At 38.5% G+C, this 15,151-nt stretch overlaps 1 long non-coding RNA gene across 1 annotated transcript; it reads left to right on the plus strand.

The window, feature by feature from the left end:
- Positions 1-859: 859 nt before the first annotated feature.
- On the plus strand, positions 860-7,837 carry LOC141730500 (uncharacterized). Its single transcript, XR_012582033.1, has 3 exons — positions 860-924; positions 7,535-7,614; positions 7,705-7,837. It is a non-coding gene; the product is annotated as an uncharacterized LOC141730500 (long non-coding RNA).
- Positions 7,838-15,151: the final 7,314 nt, after the last annotated feature.

Raw genomic sequence — 15,151 nt, forward strand, 5'->3', positions numbered from 1 at the left:
TATTGTATTATGTTCTCTCCACCTAAGTCCTTCCTTTGCAATGGTGCCTATAGCAGTTACTGCCTTTCAGGAATTTTCCTGAATGGGATCACTGCCCTGATATCACTTACCATGCAGGCACACCAGAGAGAAGAGCATGGAGTTAAGAAGGGCACGGGGGATGCATAAGTTGGCATTACTGCTGACAGAAATACTCATTTGTCCCAGCTTTGATAAACTTTGCTCCTTGAAAGCATTCCTTCCAAACTCACTGCTTCGGTAGGACCTTGGGTGCCAGCGGTCCTTCGTTACAAAGTGCAAATCGTGTACAGGCAGCCACAGACACCTTCAAACAGAGAAATACAGCACCTGGCACTTCTGCTATGCTCTTTTGTTCTGTTTGAGTTTAATTGTCTCAGTGATCAGTCTTCACTTTCCTTCTACCTGACGAAATGCACCCATAGAAGTTAACTCCAGTTTCTTAAGGACACACATACGCAGACCAGGATTTATTTGGACTAAACATTTATTTCTTTTTTAAATGGAGTTAATTGCTAATTATCTAGACCTAATTAATTTTAGTGAATACAAATTTGCGCTCTCCCAAAAAATTTATTCCAGGAAACAAACAGTTCTTTCTAGGCTCTGCTTGTTCTAGTACCAGCCAGGATGAGGCACAGGCATTTGTGTCTCAAAAGAAATTATTGCAAAGGGGGCAGATTTGCTTTTGTCAGTTTCATGTTAATTGACAACCAATTAAATAAATGTAAAAGACAACCAAAGCATCTGGCCTAGGCATGGTTTTCACTGAAAGATGAGAAGTACATTTGAAACAGAATGTTTGCACATGCTGGAAAGCCTCATTCAAATGTCAGTGTGAGGAGATGGTGGGACAGGAGAGAGGATCTGTGGTGTGCTGTACTTTGAAGTGTTTTCTGCAATCAGGTTGGGACTTATTTGGACTATAACAGTGGTATTTTGCTGTACAGAAGTAAGAAATTTAGTATTTTTAGGGTTCATTTTTAAAAAGAAAAAAAGAACCAAACCTAGTTCTGCTATTAGAATATAATGTGGTTTGAGGTTTTTACAATACAATTGAATCAGATTGCTGTAGCATTTAATACCTCAGTTCATAGTAAGGCTGTGATAAAGAGCTATGTTTTCCAGTCTAGAAATTTTGTAGTTTTAGTTGTTGTAGAATAGCACTGAGGGGCAGAAGCAAAGGTAACTAAATGTTTCTGCTGTTTTGCAGGTGAGCACGGCTAATAAACCCATAAGTGGATAGATTTATTTTTATTTTCAAATTTAATGATTTCTGATAGATCAAGTTGATTCTCTTAACGATATGAAAATGTGGGGAGGAGAAGGGAAGAGGTTCTATGCAGCAGGACTATCAAGTTCAGCCACAGTATTGCTGATGTGAAGATCAGAGGAAATAAATCTGGGGCAGGTAAACAGACTCCCTGATAAGAAAGAGAAACAATCTATATTGCTCTGTGGGCTCTAAAGATAAGTACAAAGGAAAAGATGGGGGAATATTTTCTGGGGTTTTCTCTGAGTTGAGAGGAGAGCAGCTACAAATCTGAATATTTTTTTTCCCCACTTTAAATTCTCACATTCCTTTCCTCCCCCCAAAATGTCATATCATTTCCACTTGTTAGTTTCCTCCTTAGCTATGCTTCAAAAATGCTGTGAGTAGCCTCATACCATAAATTTTATCATTGAATTGATCAAATTTACTACACTGTTTCCACAAGAATATTAAAGTTTCTGAGAAAAATCATAGAAACCTTTGTGAAGGGCAATGTGTGTATGTTATGTGCTAAATTACAAACCCTCAGCACATAAACCTTAGAGTTCTGGGAAATGGTGTGTTTAAGTCCTGGAATGTCCCCTGGAGAGGCAGAGAGAGCATCACTGCCTGGGCATGTGCCAGAGCCCTCCAAAATCCAGCCCAGGCGCTGCAGGCTGAAAGCGAGAGCATGCTAGTGACAGCTACTTAAGATGTACCCACACCCATTCCAAAAGCTAGAGTAAAGGGAAGTCTTACACTGAATACAACTGAGTCGGTGGGAAAAAATTGCTGGAGTTGCTGTTTGTTCATCACAAAGGCCTCAAATGGTACCAGTGCATTGCTGAAGTTTAATATGTTGACATTTGATGTGAAAGAAATTGTATATCCTCTTACACCAATGTGGTCATTTATACAGTGCTTAAAAGACTGTAGGCTAGGGAATAGTACTTTAAATGAAGGGGGAAGCTTTATACCTGTTGTGCTAGAACTTAATTCTTTCTGAATTACATTCTGAATTCTTTCTGAGAATGCTGGTTTTTAAAACATATGTTTATTTTTAAAAAAGCTTACACAGAAAAATAATCCTTTTGACAACCCTATTGTTCAATATTCACTGAATAACTCCTAATATGTCTCTCTGAGGGTTTTTATGCTTGTGCTTTATCTTGGAATACATTGCTGTTTTGTCAGCACCCTAATATCCATACAAAACCCTCAGTATGTGAGGCTGCAAGAGTGCAAATTGTGTATTTTCAAAGACTTGCTGAAACTCAGGTCCTTGCTTTGGGCTTCCTGTGGCATTATTCTCTTCTGATTATAATTCCTCCTGGTTTTACATGCTGCCTCTGCATTTTAAGCCTAGTGAAAAAGATGTAACATTGTGCATTGCTCCTTTCTTAGCCAGTATAAAGAATTGCGCAAGTACAAAAATATTTGATGTGGTTTTGTTTTGGGCTTTTTTCCTGAGTGTATTTCTGGTAGATTGGGAGTGCAAGGAAGCTTGGCTTTGGCAGGCTTTTCAGGTGAAATGTAGCTCCACCTGAATTTGGATTCCCCCAGCTTGGTAGATCATATTCTCATAAGGTGATTCAGAAAGGGTACTCTGGGGTATGCATGCTCTGAGTGTGCATATTTGTCTTCCTTCACTGCTATTTGTATAGCTTCTTTCAAATTTTTGCCAGGATGACAGTGTTTGCATATGGCCTACTTTGGTTATTATTAGATTCTTCCTGTTCCCCATAATTGACTCTTTTCTGGGATGCCATGTAAGATGCCTGAGGTCTTTTATATGTGCTATTTCAATATTTGATCTCTTCCATTAGTTTGTCTGCATGCCCTGTTCTGCTCTAGAGCAATAACCTCAAATGTTTTCAAGCCCTGCAGCATTCTGTAAATCTGCTGAAAGACCAGCAGTACCTAGTGGGGAGCTAACTGGCAAATGTCACCTGGGCACAGCAGTGCTAAAGTCAAAAGCATCTTGCAAAGGGCTAAGGCCTCCCTGCCACAGGGTAATTATGGGAGAAGATCATACTCTGCAGCTATTTTGTCAACTGGGACAATTGATGAAGCATCAATGTTTTGACCAGTGTTGTCAGCTGAGTTTTTTCTTCTAATGTAGTTATGCTCTTATTAACAGCCAAAATCTGCTATATCCTTGCCATGTTTTAAGATCTCTTTTGAACATTATTTTGTACTATTAAGTAAATTTCTTTCTCAGCCACCATCCAGACCTTTGGACCAAAGTAAAATGTGGGGAATCATTTAACTTTTATAAAAGTGCTTGAGGAATTGGGATGGGAATCCAGCATCAGCACTATTTGAATGTGGAGATATTTTGTGAATTTGGAGAAAAGGTGGGTGTTGGAGAAGAGAGGAAGAATCCAGGTTATTGATTTCCTAATTATGAGCAGGTCATGTCAGACACTAAAATCAATAAGCTGTTCACTCACATTTCTGCATTACTAGAGCACACTGTGAGTTATTATGGTGTATATTTTTATTTAAACAGCTGTGTGTGTGACCCTACCTAGGGTCACAGCCAGTGAGCTAAAGCATGTTGCAAGTGAAATTTCAATGGGATATCTGCTAGCTAGTGAAATTATACTCTTACATGACTAAGCGATTTAAGGTTAGCCAAGAATCAAAATTCTTCACACTGTAAAAATATTTCTCTGAGTTCATTCAAACATCTAACTATTTGACTGGATCATAGCCAGCAGCTGACTGAACAAACTTGTGCTTGTACAGGCTGAAAGCAGTGAATGTCTCATTTTGAGAACATATCTAATTCCATTCTTTAAATGCAGATTGTTGGACTCTGTCTCTTATTTTTTTAATCAAAGTCATGGAACAGCATTCAAAAACTGAGAGGCAAAAGCATAAAACACAACATGTATTCTGGAATGCATTTTATGGGGGGAAAAAACCCCAAAACACAAACCAAAAGACCTCACCTCTTTAGTGGGCTCGTGTTCATTCACTAGTTTATGAATAACTAAGGATGTCTATGAATGTTGTACCCTTCCTTCCTCCTCTGGATATCAAATAGACATTATATTTACAGGGAACCGAAGCTTTACAAATTCTAGTGTATCAGTCAGGTGCCAGATATTTTTGTGCTTGACAAGCCAATATTTTATTGTGGTGTGGAGTTTTTTTCTCTCTTTTTTTTCTTTTTAATTGCTCATTAAAAATTTTTGCAAACAAGAACAGGAGGGACACTAAGAGTATACAAAATAGGAGTTATCTTATTAATCTAAAAACTCAACAGTAGAAATATCTGAGCCATCTCTTTCAAATTTACTAGCAATATCATGCTCAAGAATGGTACAGGTGGTAACACATCAGTTTAATCTCAGACATTAGAGTTAAAAACCTGCTTCAGTTCAGATAATGGCATTAAAATGTTGCTGTTCCTAGGCTAATAAATCCTGTGTCCTCTGGCTCCTATGATGAGGGGTAAGACTTAAGCCTATTCTTTTCATCAGGACTTTGCAGGATTAAGGAATATAGTTAAGTCAGTTTAAAGGTCTGACAGTCAAAAAAGCTGACATATCCAGAACTTTATTAATAAGTCACACAAAACATCTTCAATTGAAAAGCCATGCTCTTCAAGTTTAGTTAAATCAATCAACTTCAGTTACTGATTTTCGTGTTGTGTTTTATGTTCCTTACACAGAAAGGGCAACAAAATTACTGTCTTCTGTCAAACATCTCAGAAGATACCACTTGTGTAATGCACTACAAAGCTTTAAGTCAGTGCAATACAATAGATGTAAGGCAGAAAAGTAAGTTTTCATAAAATAAAAAGGGGGGGGGGAATTGTTTGTTTGCTTCATTAGATAAACTTCTTAAAAATGATGAGTCCATAATCTGAAATCTTTTGAGGAAACAGCTTATCCTCTGTAGAGTTGATTAATCAAAATCAGTTCTACTTTGGAAAAGCATTCCAGAAAAATTTGCAATTACTTCCAAAATGGGATGTTTCTCCACTAACAATTAACGTCTCCTATAAAGTAAAATGAATTTACCAAAATTTTAGAGTCTGCTCTGAAATTTTCAGTCTTTTCCATAGTTTTTTTTTTTTTTTTTTTTTTTTAAGGATACATATATAGACATGTCAAATGTTCTTGTAATGGTTACAAATACCCTTGGCCTAGTCCAAAGGTTATTTTGTGTCTATAAGTGGCTCCTGCTGATGTCAGGGGCCCTGGACCTGCTCTGTTCCTCTAACCTGACAAAGCACTCAAGCCAGTGCTTCATTTCAAGCACAGAAATGATGACTGGCATCAGAAGGCTAACCTTGTGTGTAAATAATATCTAGGTTATCTATCAGCTCTTTACAGGAAAAGAATGAGCTTCAAATTGTGCTTAGGCTTCCATAGCTTCAGGGGCAAAAGTCACGTGAATCAATAAGACCCAGTGCATAGCAGAAAAGGGTGAAATGCTCAGATAAAGAAAATTTCAGTTTCAGAACACAAAACTTATTGCAACTTTAACCTTGTAAAATGCTACCAACAGAACAGATACTGCTGGAAATATTGCAGGTGTCAGGTGTCATCATAGCCAATAAATTCAGGAAATAGTTGATGGCTTTATTTTGGTTTTGATGGGGGGGGGATATGCAATAATTGCAGCGTTTTTTCTCAGCTACATAATTGACTAGGCTGATGTGACCAAACTCAGTCATCAGAGAATTGTTTAAAATTTGTCATGACAAAGTATTGTATAGATTCTGGATTTTAGCAAGCAGCACAGAGAGAAACATGCTTAGCAAAGCCAACATAACCAGGAAGAAACCAGGCAGATGAAGTGGGGTGAGGTGTGGAGTCCAGTAAATCCAACAACTGAAAGGACTGTGTCAATGCTGGGCAGCAAGTCATTGATAAAAGTTGGTTTGAGAGCTCTTGTAATCCAGTAGGGATAGGTGGGAAAAATGCAGTATAGGCAGCCAAGCAGATCTCTGCCCAGAAGGCCCTCAAATGAGAGGTGATAATGTTAATAGAAATGGACAGATCTGATTCTTCTTTGGGTCATTTGTGTCCTCAGCAATTCCAGTCACTTCCACTTTCCTTCACTAGGATTTAGCATCATTTTCCAGCAGCCTGAGTTAGCTTTCAGTCCAGCGTTAGGAGCCTTGCAGAGCTTTAGCTGGATCTGCACAACTCCATTCTCTTCACTGTAACTCAGCAATAAGTTTTCATTGTAATTGGTGAGTTCATACAAATTTTTCTGGGTTTTTTTCCTAAATAAACTAAATATTTTTTCATAATTTCAAAATTAAATATCTGTTAGATTTTAGCTGTTTGGCATATCTCTCTTGTAGACTCGAACTCAATCATAAAAAGATGGTGAATTCTTAACGCAGTAGGAGTTTGCCCAGAAAAATCAATACTGAAGAATGACAGCAAAGAGAGTCCTATAAGTAGTATGACTTTGCCATGTACTCAAGTATTTTTGGAGCCCAGACAGTACATTAAGAAGTGACAGATTCATGTAGTTTAGCTGGTGATTTATAAAGTTTGCTAGCTGATTTAATAGGGTGCTAGAAAGCGTTGTTGTTCAACCAAGTAAAAAGAATCATAAAATGGTAATGAATGTTATGACAGTTCATGAATATTTCATTTGGGGTCTCTTTCAGATGCCTGTTAGTTTATCTCAAGATCTAGGAGTATATTGCATATAAATCTGATAGAGAGTAGAGCTGCACAGTATGCCAAGAGACAGGCAAGAGAGGTTTGGTGAGAGCAGCATGTGTTTGAGCAAGTGTCTCCAAAGCACAGTATCGCAGTTAAGTCTCTACAAAGCAGTCAGGAAATGTAAAGCATGCAGGGTATCAGGCAGGGCTCTCATATTTCCTGTTTGTGCATTTAGCAACGTCTGGTAGTGCCTTTCAAGCTCACCATCCTTACCCGTGACTTCTGAGAGGACTGGCTGGCTGTAAACTCACAGGAAAGCTTTTTTTGAAAAGGCCAAAGGGATTCCCATCTCATTAAGCGTTTCTTAAAAGCAACTTACAATGTGAACAGACATCTTTAGTAAGATAAATATGTAAAAAAGACCTCTAGCTTCTCACCTTTAACATCCCGAAATCCGGAATGAAATCTTTATGCTACTTTAAGTCCTGAACAAGTCTATTTACTCTGTAGTCAATTATGTATTCCATCATTAATTTTGTAACAGGTCTTGAATACTTTAAATTATTTGTGTGATCCAATACCAAAGATTAAAGGAAAAAAAAACCCACTTTTTTTTTTCCAGATAAGCTGTATTTCAGTGTCTTTTGATCCACATAAAGCAAGATGGACCTGCCTCATCACAGCAGTGCTGTCCACCATAAGGTAGAAATTCTCACATTTCCATTTCCTTGGCTGTTTCTTAGTGATAAACCTCCTTAAAACAATGGGCTTCTAACTTCTTGCGTTCTGAAGGTTTGCGCCAGATGAAGCAATGAAAGAACAACATGTGAGGACAGATCAACAACAGCACTATGCCAGAAGTTCTGTTTAATGGGAATTACACACTCAGAAGGGATCGAAACAAATATGAAGGTCTTGAATGGGCTTACACAAATGGTTTGTAGGTTTTCTGTCAGTGTTTGCATATAAAAGCAGACTGAATCCCATCCCATAGACTGAAAGCTGTGGGATGAAGGGTTTTGATTTAGTTAATAAATCCTTTCAGTGGTAACCTGTGGCATCCAATATTCAGCTTCAGTTTTGTGTCTGTGGGAAAGACAAATTTGTGCTGAGGAGCAAAAGGCTCTATGTACAATGACTTCAAAGGAACATGTTAGGGCAGATTCTCTGTCACTGCCTGTGTTGGGGCTCAGCTTTGTACCAGTTGACATCATCCAAAAGACAAGGCAGGAAGGGCATGGCTTGAAAGCTGTGAGACCTTGCAGTTTGTCTGGTTAAATCATGTTTAAATCTGGTTCAATTTGTGAGGAGCCACAATTCAGTATTAAAGTCTCCGCAGCATAAATCATTATTTACTTTCAGTAGAAAAAAACTAGAAGTTCTTAAACAAGTTTGGTTTTACCCATGAATTTGTTGCTGCAAAACAAAAACGTGTGACCTCCCTAGTTTATCACATTTCATTATAACCAGCATAGGCAAACTGTGATTCAGCCTCATATACCTAAACCCAAAGAAATATTTTTTCTATTATTATTACATCTTGGACAGTAATGTATGCTGAGAAAACAATGCTCAAAAATTTTTCTGTGACTTCTTCAGAAGAAGTCACCAAGATGGACAAAGAAATTGGAAAACACTTATGAAAAATTGCTTGTTCAGTTCTGGTTTGTGTCAAGGGCTGTTCTGCAAACTGGAAGGAGAGAAAGATATGCTGCCCTAGCAGATTTGACTTATGTTTACAGTAATTTGTTTGGCCACTGTTTATTACTTAATAATCAATCTTTATTATTACATTAATTCTAATTGAAATATGTGAAATATGCAGTGCATTGACCACATGACATCAGTTTACTTGCTGAATAATTTAAGCTGTTTCCTTCTAATGCCTTAGGCTGCAATATCATTACTTTTTGGCTGTCCTAATATTCAAGTTCTATTGATGTTATTTCACTTGTTATTACCTTCTTGACATGAAATTGTTTTTCAAATATGGAAATCTTGCTCAAATACTTCTACATGACAGAATCCTGCATTAGTCTATAATGTATCATAATAACAAAAGAGTGCAACATAAAGCACTTGATTTGTTTTCTAACCTGTGCCAGCCTTCACAGTAAAGGGACAAGAGATGCCAGGAGGAGAATTTTGGTCTGCATATTTTTATACATTCTTATCCATTTTTACAGAAGGCAGAGAATAATCTTTCTGATAATACAGAGGCAACAAATGCACAAGCAGTAAATGGACAGGGTGATTTATCCCACTTCACACTGCTTTATAAGCTTTATGTATCACTCCTGTAAGTCGTCTTCTGCTTAAAGAATTGTAAGAAATATATCTCCCTATTACTTTTATTGATAAAACAGACAAACCGCCTTAATTCATTCTTCATCCAGAGCCTTTTATCACAGCATGGTTGTGATTAGGATTCTGATCACCATGCGCCACTCTGAGATTGAGAGGCTCTATCTACTCATCTATTATTCTTCACGAAGCAAAGCTCCAGTGTACCATCTGTTTTCTTACTGAATCTTGCATGTAGCTGCAAAGAGCTGGTCACCAGAGATTAAGTCTGGCAAGCAAGCTCTTGGTTTGCATGGGAATAGCTAAGCATTCACTGCTATTGGCCTCTTTAAGTTTCAGATGAAATACATTACTGTTCTCTGCTGTATTTCAATTTTTATTTTATCTGGTATTTATTTATGTATGACTTTTATTTAATATTTATCTGATCATAATTGATTTTGTATTTTTTCTTGGGCTTTTTTCCCAACAAAAAATCACTTGGAAAAAACCCCAAGGAGCCATAAATAACCATGCTGTAGAACTTTAATTGAGGAGATGTCTGTCTTGCATTTTATAAGATCTGGATTAACAAAGGTTGTTTTATGCTGGTGGCACCTGCCCCTTTTGACACAAGGAGCAGAAATGGTTCTTGGCATGAACATGCTCAGATAAAACAAGGTACCAGCAGGCTGCTGGACATACCTGAATATCATCATCCTATGATTCCTTTTCTTCACCAGGCTGTATAGACACTTGTGCTTTATTTTAGGAATGTAGGATTAACAGGAAGCAGCTGAATCCCCAGTAATGCAAGTTTACATTGGGCCGTACACAGTTAAGGGACAAGGGGCTGAGCACTGTGTGGGGCTGGGATGTGGCTGTTTGCAGAGCCCCCCAACATCCCTGCTCGTTGTCTTCTGCTCAGCAGAGGTTTTGCTCTACCAGTTCACTGCCACTGAGCTTTTCCCACCTTCCTTGAGGCTTCTTTCCTTTAAACTACACAATTCTATTGGAGTTCCGCAACCTGGAGTACTTTATAATAGTCTGTGCTATTCCCCAAAGAGCAATAAAAAGTAGCTTTTGAGGCTCCTCTTTTTGATCCATTATTTAGAGCCTAATTTGTGTTGTCTGCAATCCCCACATCAGTGCCAGTGGTGCTGCAATTCTGCAAATTCCCTTCAGGACTAGACTAAAATCATAAATCATTTTGTAGGAGGTATTTAGATATCATCATAGAACAATTTTATTCAATCTGCTTCTCTTACCACGAATTTGATTTTCATAGCAGAGAAGGGTTGTCTGAGGAAACAACTCTCTTTCTTACTGACCCTAAGCTTCCAGATGAAATTTTTACTTGGCAACAAAACTTCCTTTCCCAAGATGATGGTTAGACTGTATTGGTCCTGGGCTCAACTCAAGCAAACATTTGTGTTAGTACAAAATCTGGCTATTTTCCTCATATGCTCAGTAGGACACTGGGAACTGAGCCACACAGAGTCAGCAAGACCAGGGCAGGTCCAACATGAAGTGATGCAGGATATTAGACTATGGCACTAGCAGCAAGTGAATCTATTTTTCCTTCATTTCTGTAAATGATAGCTTTATTATATGTGCATAGTTGAGCAATCAATCTCTGTTTTTGCTTTTTTTTCCTTTTCCTTTTTTTTTTTTTTTTAAATCTCCTTCTCCAGCAGGAGTAAAATGATTCTCCTCTATAAATACGCCAAGGACTTTTTTCACTGAGATTTAATTCATTGTGTGATAGTCAATGTTTTGCCTGACACAGAAGGCCAGTAAAGCCACATGGCAGTGTGATACTACATCATGATGGCATGCCATGCCTTTTGACGGCTTTGACTTTGGGAAAGATTTTTTTTTTGTTTTGTTTTTTTTAATGTATCCCTGCCATGTCCCTGATATCTTCCCCTCCATGTTGTGTCTTCCTCCTTGACTTTTTCCCCTGCTTTTGCAACATCTGTGAGCTTAGTTTTGGCATGTTTTTGTGTTTTGCACTGCACCTGATATAATCCCGGTGCATTTTCTTGTAATCAGGGAATTTCCCAAATTTTCTTTTTTCTCCTCCAATTGCAATTCCTTCTGCACTATCCATTCCTGCACTACTTGCAGTTAACTCTTTCTGTTCCTGTGCCATCTCCCTTCTGGACAGTAACTCTTTTGCTGTCAGTGTGTTTTACATTCTTCCAACTCTCAGTAGAGAAATTTTCTCAGGCACAACTTGGTCTGCAACTCTAGAGTATCAAGGCCTCCTCATTTTTTGAGATTAGAAGTGTCTGGGTAAATTAATAATGTTTTGCTTGTTAATTTATTAAGCCTCTAACTAGCACTTGTTGTACTTGCAAGGCCCTTTGGTATTCATCAGGCTCCTTTCAGCGTCACCTCACTGAGCCTTTATTCCAGTCACCTTTGCAGGAACACCTCTCATGGTCATGCAGAGCCAAGCTCTGATTCCTCAGAGATAATTCCCTTTCCACTGCCCTGAGTGGGCCAAAGGCTGAGCTGCCATGCGGGTCCTGGCTCTGCCAAGCACACACCCACCCATGTGCCAGCCCTGCCTGGGACCAGGGACATCTCCCACCTGCTGAGCACCTGGGTCTTCTCTTCAGTCTCCTCTTTGTGCCACTCACTCCTGAAAGGTCCTTTCTCCTGTGCTGGACTCATTTTTTATGGTGACATTTTTTGAGGTCATCTAACAGGTCAGGTAAAGAGCAAACTTGGAACTAGAATTTCTTATACATGCAGTCAGATAAGAGGTGAAATTTTTGTAATTAATGTAGTCTATTAATTTAGATCCTGAAAATAATTCAGGACATCCTGATGTCGAAGACATCACCTTTTTTGGGTGTTTTTCAGTTAAGTTGAAAATGCTGCTGCTCCTACTTTCCTCTTTTGCACTACCCCTTTCCTATGAGAGTAAGGATACTAATTTTTGCTGTAGAAAAAGATGATATTTTAGTCTTCATGCTTCTAACTTAACTGTACCCTCCTTCTCTACTTAGATCTCTTAGTTTCTCGCAGGGTGTTACCAAGAGTCAGTGACTTTCTTTTGCTGCAGCCCATTTTCCCAACAGGTTGTTGGACCTGTTTCAGCATTCTTAGTTGCCCCTCCCTCCACTTCTGCTATGGCACCGACCTTGTTTTCCACAGTGGCAATGGCAGACATAAAAATAAATATAGGCAAATTGGCATACAGATGCTGACTACACTGCCACAATTATGCTGTTACATGTACTTCTAGAAATTGGATAACCTGAACTGGGCATTATTTTCAGGTTGTTACCAACATTTTATGACATTTTGACTCCTGAAGCGTGGTAAATTCAAGTACTGTCAATAATAAATCCACACCATAATTCCTGACTACTTAATAAAAAGAAATTTCTCTTTAGCAAGTAAAATAACAAAATGATGACTGTGGGCTGTCAAAGTTTTTCAATTAATTAGTATCATTGATCTGCCTGTGATCCAGGACATGATCCAGCTATATATAACATACAAAAATCATATCTACTTCCTTCTGCCAAAGAATATAAATGCTCTCTCTGCTTCTTTGTTGCAATAGCCTAGATCTTCAATAGGACCATGTGACCTCAGAGGTACACTCTTGATTGAATGATCTTGACTTTCTTAAGTAGTCCTAAATGCATAACTTTTTTAAAATTAAGCTCTGGACAGATGCTTTTATTCAGCAAAGGGTTTCAGGATGCTGGTGTGTGCAGCTTCTGGGATGATTAGATGATTATCTTTCAGGAAGGCATTGCTGGACCATTCTGCTTTATAGTTCATTACCATTATCTCTCATTAAGAGTCTAGCCTGCTAAGAGAACAAGGAAGGTTTTCTCATCCTCATTATTTTCCAAACCACTAATTCCCTGACAAGAATATTTGTAAATCCAAGTTGTTCATTACAATAGCTAGATGAAAATATGACCTAAGACTATTGCTCTATAAAACAAACTTCAGATTCTGACATAATGGTCATGTTTTTCATAAACTGAAAAAACACTAACTATCTTGCACTTAGAGCTTAGAAAATACCTTTTAGATCACGGGTATTTATGTACCTAAATGTGGAAGTTACTAACACTTTAATTCAAATGTAATCTGTTTTCTCTTTGTCACTTTAATCCTCAGAAGTTTAGAGACCATTAAATTATAAAACTCTGTTATTAGACGAAGTAAAATGGGGGCAATCATTTGGCAAGCCTCACCCAGAAAGTAATATCAATCTTTTGGTAACTCTGTACATGTTATCTGAGAAGAGATCAATTACAGGATAAAAAATCTCCTTGGGCTGTGTTCTTTTCTTTTTCTTTTTTTTTTTTTTTTAATAAGTGATGTAATTTGAGTGTGCTGCTTTCAGACTACCAAAAGGCTAAATAAGCCATACTCCAACTTTCATGTTGCTATTCTGGTTAATATTTATATTGACAAGTATCTGGCAGGAGCAGGCATGAAATGCTTCATTCTACATAAAGTAGCACCCTGGTAGTGTGTGCTTGGAAAAGGAAAACCGGACATTATGCAAACAGACTCAAAATGAGTAATTCACACCTCCTCTCCGAAGCACTTACAGTAAATACAGTAAATCAGGGGGCTGTCTGCGTCTACATGTCACAACACACATGTCCAGACCAGACCGGGACTGAAGAGGCTGATCTGCACCCTCTAGTGACTCAAACTTGTTGAAACATTGGCAGCTAAAATTACTACATTACTTGCAACTTTTCTCTCCTAGTCAAGACCTTTATCGATCTATTGCTGGTTTAGGGCAAATAATCAAAAAAAATTCAATGAACCAGCAAAAACTGGACTGCACCAGGAGGTGTAGAAGGCTCCATGGACCTTAGGTGTTAACTTCTCACAGCCCAGCCATGAGCAGGTGTACAAGGTGCAAAACAGGCCCATAACATCTGTGCTCCCAGCCACCCAACCCCAAATGGGCTGTCCTGGCTCACACCCCGGGGGAATCTGTGAGCTGCAGGCAATCCCTGCAAGGGAGGGCTGTGCCAGTCCCAGCTTGCTGCAGCCATGCAGCAGGATTGCTGTACGGATTAGCCCGGGGCAGCCTTGAGTGCATGTTCCAAAAATAAAGGCAGTTACAGTAATCTGCTGTGGCAAGCGTGCGTGTGCACGATACGCACTTACTGCAAGGCTAGTGATTTAATGGGATTAAATTCTGATCAGCAGAGAGAAGATTGATCATAGTAATGAGAAGATGGGTAGAGTACATCTGGCTCAGTGGCAAACTGGCTTGAGGAAGAAAGTGATACACTGAAGTTCAGTGTGTATTATGAAGGAATCGTATTGGACCTCAGGCTTATTTGCTATATTAAGTGAGCAATAGTGTAGGAAAATTGGATAGGCTTGCATTCTCCTTTTTAGGTAAGCATCTAATGCTTTGCTGTGATACTTTATTTGCTTTCCAGTTCTAGGCATGAAATGAAGTGTTCAAAATAATATGGTCCAAAAAGCAGATTTACAAACAGAGAAGAATTCCCAGCCCAGTAGCAAATGTAGTACCATATAATGCAGTGTTGGGTGAAGATTATCACAAAGTGATTTTCATGGCTGGATTCAAAGTGTATGTTTTCAGTAGCAGTGAACCTGACAGGGAAATCATCTGAGAAAGAATAGACTCCCAGTGTTGCCAAACTCCAAGGCAGCTCTCCAAAGAGGACAGCTCACAGCATACAGATGAAGTAAAGGAAACTACAGGGGGTTAGACTCTGGGAAAGTGTAGCATAGGTGGTCTTTACTTAGAGATAAAGCAAGTAGAGAAAATTCAAGCAGTGGTCTCCAGGGAATTACCAGGGAGAATAATTAAAAATTTGGAGGAATGCTAATGTGCTGAACTAAGAAAAAGAGAAAATGTAAAGATTAGTGAAAAAAAAAAAAAAAAAAGTAGGTCAAGGGAGTAGAAAAGGCAGTGAAA

This window comes from Zonotrichia albicollis, chromosome 10 (genome assembly GCF_047830755.1).
Source record: "Zonotrichia albicollis isolate bZonAlb1 chromosome 10, bZonAlb1.hap1, whole genome shotgun sequence".
NCBI lineage: Eukaryota > Metazoa > Chordata > Aves > Passeriformes > Passerellidae > Zonotrichia > Zonotrichia albicollis.